This window comes from Stegodyphus dumicola, chromosome 4 (assembly GCF_044657685.1).
Source record: "Stegodyphus dumicola isolate Sdum_Otavi_A_Nest chromosome 4, ASM4465768v1".
Taxonomy (NCBI): Eukaryota; Metazoa; Arthropoda; class Arachnida; order Araneae; family Eresidae; genus Stegodyphus; species Stegodyphus dumicola.
In genome coordinates this window covers 79,207,948-79,214,431 of record NC_140771.1, presented here as the reverse complement: position 1 = coordinate 79,214,431, position 6,484 = coordinate 79,207,948, and positions in this window count along the sequence as shown.

The following is a 6,484-nucleotide window of genomic DNA, read 5'->3' as shown; positions in this document are numbered from 1 at the left end:
AAAAATGACTATCAGATCGACTATTTAAAAGAAAAAGTATGCTTCACATTTTAAACATTAATTAAACAACCCCAAAATCGTACTTAAAACGTGTAAACACAGTCTACATAGCATTAAACGTATTACAGATGCCAAACTTCTAAGAAATGATTTTCATACAGTATCATATAAAGAGTTCGTCTAACCGACTAGGCCATCTTGAAGATATTACTGTCACTTTTTTAAGCCGCATAAAAGCAGAAGATTACCAGCACTACTGTGCAGCTCTTTGTAGTGAGGAAAGCAACCGTTATCAACCGTTATCAAGGCTGCCATGATACCCATCTTAGTCATGGCAAAGAAGTCTTAGTCAGGGCAAAGATTCATCAACATACACGAAGGTGTCGGTGTATTTTTACAGTGCAATCGCTCGATAAGGCACATCAGTGCCCAGACGTTAATAATCAATTGTCCTGGTACCTTTGCGAAGTTACGGATTGCCAGGATACGCATGCGAAAATCTTAATCTTGCCGAATATTTGCCTATTTGCATCAAGGTTATGGAATCTTTGTAAGATTTATGAAACTCTTCGTTTTATGCAAATCCAGCGATTATGAATTTGCGACAAGTTAACGACGATGAAGAAGTTGATATTAATGCGGTTATCATTCGTTTAGCTTTCAATTATTTTAGAATGTTATGAAATCTTTTTCTTTCTGTAAGTGTATGGTTTTTTCCTTACAAGAATTCCACAATTAATGTTTCATCTTTCAGCGTTACAAACGGAACATTTTTGGGAATTCCCGATTTATCCATTCGCCATTGTTTTAGGTTGGTTTATCGGATTATGGCAAAGCACATGACGGCTGTCTGTCTAACGTGAAAGTTGCTTTCGTGGACAACTTTCTACAGGAAACTGGCCTACGTGGAAAACTCAGCAAAAACAGCGAACACGCCCGTTCACCGCAATTTGAACTCGAGTCCAAATACCAGCGTTTAACACTCTGCCGCGGGTAGACCGGTTACGACTAATTATTTTATCGTTACTAATACAATCTCCCATACTGTTGCAAATGTCTGCGCCTTGGTTCGAGTCCTAAATCCCAGTCCAAAGGAGTGAGCTCTCAGTGTCTGTTAACCGCCTTTCTGGACGGCATGAAAGTTATAAATGAAAGTTAGTTTGGTTTAGAGAAAACAAAATAGTTGTTTTAAATAAATAGTTTTGCTGGCAGTTCCTTGACCATTAATCGCCTATCGTTCGACATTTCCTGCTGAATACGAGAATTATTTTCTTACGTTAGTTCTTTCAAATGTCCAACGTCATCCGAGTAACGTTTTGTAATTATTTTTCCATGAGAAACTCATTTTTTTTCTGTAGAATAAAAAGAAGATGAATTAATATACACTAAGAGAATAAAGTGTCATTTTATTTCTTTGGGATTAAGCCTTCTTTAGTGAAAAGTTAAAGCACAAACCGATACTCGACTTTAAATATCAAGAGCAAACTAGCTCACAATTTCATAAAATACGCAATCAGAAAAGCATGCATAAAATTTCACGAGCGAAATTTTCGTTGTTCATTTAGCTTCGGTACTTCGTATTTGCACGAGCAATTCATCGTTAAATGACTGTTTAATTGTCAGGATAATATTTACTCCAAAATCAATGCTAATACTTTAAAATAAGTATGGGGTCAGAATTTTAGTCGTTGTGATCCCATGCTTTGTCCCATGCCTACTTTCCATATTTTAACGAAGTAAACTAATTTTGGATGCGTCATTTGATATTTGGATTCCTTTATTAATGATATGAGTCTGTTTCCTTCTATAAAAATTCATTAACGCACTCGATGTTTTATAATATGTTTAACTTTTATGCTAAGCGCCTATTTTAACAGCGCTTATATAGTGTAACGATAAAGAATTATAGATGTGTTATGTATTAATTGTTCCTTAACTTCAAGTTTTAAATTTTATTTGCTACTTCTTAATTCATGTTTTGTCAGGAATGTCAACATTCTTGTCTCAATACTCTGCATTTTTTTTTTTTTTTTTTTTTTTTTTTTTATCTTGGTGGCTGGACCACTTTGTCTCCTTCAAATTAAGTTATTATCGGAATTGTTTGTTTTCCTTACACTAGGGGACTCCTTAGTTCTTTTCGGCTTAGTTTTGACTATTGGTTATTATTTCTTATTTACGCGTGTTTGCTGAGTTTTTGGTCTATTTCACTTTTGCTTGCACACTTTTGTATTGATTTTGGTGGATAAGTTTTGAACAACTTAAGATCAACTTTGTATTTTCCATTGTAGTTTACTGATTTTATTTTTCGAAGATGACTGTATTTCGTCTTTGGTGTTGCCTTCTTGTATTTTGATATTTGGGTTGTGTTCGCCGTTTCGGTTTTGGTGAAAGTAGTTGTGTAAGCAAGTACACAGCTCGTATTCTTGTGTATTGTTGTCTTGTTTATGTCGGCATGGTCTTACTGTTTGTTTTGAATATTATGTGGGTACAGCGTTTTCTATTGTTTTGAAATTGTGGGTTTTATTTTGTTACCCATGGTTTCTGTTTTAGTGGTATTCCTTGTGGGAGAATATTGGAGTGTTAAGTTAGTTTACTCAAGCTAATGCTTAGAGTGCTTAAACGTTTTGGTGAATGATTCGTTTTGTTGTTAGTCGTACTGTATGATTCTGATTCTCAATAGAAGTGGTAGGTTAATTAACTATGCTTTAACTTAAGTTTAATTGGTAATGTTTTTAGTCACTTTTGGTCAGTTTAAGAGCTGGTATTTTTTCCAAGTAGTTCTTTTTTCTCCAAATTTTCCCGCTGTCGCCACTACGTAGAGTGTAACTTGCAAAATGTGTTTATAAAGTGAGAGACTATTGATTCTTTTCGAAAAAATTTGTTTTCGGAATGGTGGAGGAATTTGTTATGTATTAATTGTTTCTTAATTTCCAGTTTTTAAGTTTTATTTACATCTTAATTCAGTTTTGTCAGTAACTGAAGTTTATTAATTTTTTTTTTTTTTTTTTTTTTTTTTTTTTTTTTTTAGTTTTAGTTAAAGTAATGGTTGAAAGTAAGTTTTTTTGTAAGCTGTAATTTGGTTAACTTAAAATGTAAGTTTAAAAGCTTTTAAAATTTTCTCTTTTTCTTTAGAGTGAGGTTGTTTAACTTTTAATTTTCTTTAAGAACTTAAATTTACTTATTTTTTGTACTAATAGTACTAATAGTTTGTTACACAATTTGGTGTGTTAATTTTAATAAGTTTGGTTTAACGTTTACCCCTCTTTCTGCTAAAGGTTTCGTGAATATATATTTTCTGACTCTGGTGTAAAGTCGATCTAAGTGTTGAAAATGCATAAAGTTTAGAAACGATCACTCATCCTTATTTCAATTGTAAAAATCTTTTTATTCTGTGTGTATTTGATTGATCTGAATTTGTCAAATATTAGTGCTTAATTTACCGTACATAAATTGTTTAATTTTTGATGAAAATTATATTACTAGTTTTATTTTTCGACCAAAATTGTCGTCAAGGAATTCGCTTTTCTCAGAATTTCCTTATCTCAGGCAGAGAGCGCCCCGAATGCCTTTGCCAAGTGATGTACCATATGTACGTCACTATGTAGAATTTTCTGCACCTCTTATCGCCGAGGCATGCTACATGCATTTGTTCTACGTGTAATTATTTATGAGGGTGGAATTTGTGGCCATTAGGTTTCCATCTATGTTACAATCGTACCCCGATGCGAGGATAGTTCTTTACGTCGCATTTCAGTGGACCTGTCGCTTAGCTTTGAGGAGCAGCGTTACAGTTCAAATGATCGTCCGCCAACTTCTGGAAGCCGGCGAAGACCTGTCTTCTGATGAATCTCTGGTTCGCATTGAAGGGGCTGCCAAAATTGGGAAATCCGTTTCATCTTTACTAATCGCCAAGTTCAAGGTCCCCGCCAATGAAAATAAATAAATAAATAAATAAATAAAGCTACGGTAGCGTGGTTCGAGAGCTTCAAAGGAGATGGAGATCGACGTTTGAGACCGCAAGCTGAGAAGGAAGTCCGAATTCTAACGGAGACATATCCTCACTGAAAATGGCCTACGGAAAGATCAAGTTTCGGAAACATCCGGATAGAATTGCTGTCCAGGGTGAAAAAATGGAAGCCTGACATCGTCCCTAGATTTCTATCCTTAGTTGATTTAATTTTTGTTTACCCCTGTTGTTTTTATAGATATGCTGAGTACCGGTAATTACGCGGGAGGGAAGGTGATTCCGCGCAGAAGAATTGTAATCGTTCCTAACTTATAGTGTTGGATGTTTAAAGTTCAAGAAATTATGTGGGGCTCCACGTTGATGAAAATATTTTCAAATTTTAAAGGTATGTTATTTTGTTGTTTCTACAGTACTAAATGTTGACCAGCCGCCATCAATTTACCTAAAAAAAACTATATGTACAACACATTTGACTCTAACAATATTTATTATATGTTATTCTTTTACATACTTGTTTGTTTTATTTTAAATAATTTTAGAGCACTGGACCATTTTTTAACTACTAGAACGGGTTTTTGCAAATTCCATTTCACAGCGCATATATATGTATGTTAGTAAGGAATGCTTAGTTATGTTGACTTGTTATTTTGTTTCACCTTGGTTTTCGGCACTTGACAATTTCATAAATAACTCAAGAATGTTTAATGTTTACATTTTATATAGAACAGATGCTACAAAACAAATTATTAGTTTAACTGCAATATTATAATGATTTAATGCCACGACTGCTTTAATTAACCGGATATCTAGCAACATTAATAAGAGTTTTAGAAAGACGTATATTTTTTTTCTCAATTTATGTTTCTGAATTATATTTAAGTTCATGAACTATTTTAGTGGTTAAATTAGAAGATATGTATTCTTCAAATTTCTTAACTATCTTTAGGAATATGCAAAATGTGTTTAATAATTGAGGAAATTACTATTTAATTTCTATTTTATAATACCGATAGGTAAACAAAAACATCTACTTGTAATAAACTGATTACTGATAAGTTATACCCTACTATAAATATTTATAGAAACCATTTCAAGAACTAAGATCAAATTAAAATATTGCTTTGGAAACCAATTTTCATGTTTTAAAGATTTAAAAACATTCTTAATATCTTATTCTTCTAAATACACTTCGAATTCAACTTTATTTATTTCCATCAAATTTTCGCTTTTCATTCAGAAATCTATCAATACATAATTTTTAACAGATATTTCGAAATTTGTCAGCATTTTGTTTTCAATAAAAATCTTAGAATTAAAAAGTACGTATAAAAATTATGGAGTACTAAAAAATTTAAAAAAACACATTTAATAAATAACAAGAATACATCAGATTACACGAAGAAGGGGAAACAACACATTTACTTTCCCTCAGGTTCTTAGAAACTTCATTCTTTGCCATCTTAAAATGCCTTCGTATTCAAATGAGTGCTTAATCTCAGCTTAAATTCGCAATCAGAAATTTCTTCAATAATTTATGATACAAACTACTTTTATGCTATCATGTACAATTTAATTACATTTTAAACTTTTGATATTGCAAAGTAATTTATGGTTAGATAATATCCTCAGATAATTCTTCGAGAGTATTGATTGCCCGAAACTAATTCATTTATGCGAAATTTCCTGGCTATTTATAAGAATTTAAATTTGCCTTTTTACGTCATTATTTCTTGGAGGCTTTTTGTAGTCCTGTTTTTTCATAAATGCCTCTCCGTTGTTGTTCTATTCCTTCCCATATCCTTTTAATCGTCTAAAGTTACTCAAAGCTTGTAGCAATTGTATAAAGGAAATTAGATCGTTTAAAGATAGACAATCCATTATAAGCTATCCTTAAGAAAACAATGTTACGGTCTGTTTAACGTAGTTTTATGGTTTTCATCACATCGTGTCATCTACGAAAATAATCACTTTGTGCAATATTTTTATCTTCACTAACGGATAGTTGATATTCAATATTTGAGAGCAAGGGAAAGAACCAAAGCTTTACCGTCAGGTCAATAGATTCTGCTCTTCAACTGCAACTTTCCATGAGTTAATCGCTTCTTCAAGCTGCTTACTTCCTTTAGCATCAGTGCTTGAGCAGATCTGTGAGAACCTTGCATTTTCAATGATGCAATGCTGCGTGAAAAAGACCTCAGGCAAAAGCGAAAAAATATTATCATGATTATTTAAAATTTCTGAAAACACTTACGGATTCAAAATAGATGTTCTGAAATTGATCAATAGGCAAGAAATGGTGCCAGTTATTTCCTGCGCATCAAAATTTCATTACAGAACAATAATAAACTGCAAACTTCTAAAGAAATTCAGACAAGATTTCTTTTAAAAGTTGTTCCTGGCTACAGAATTGTTAGTTACGAGGCACTTTCTACTGTCGCTGTAATTTACCGATATATATTGAAATTTTGAGCAATATTGCAATGAAGGAAAGCATTTGCAGGCAATCCTTATGAAATT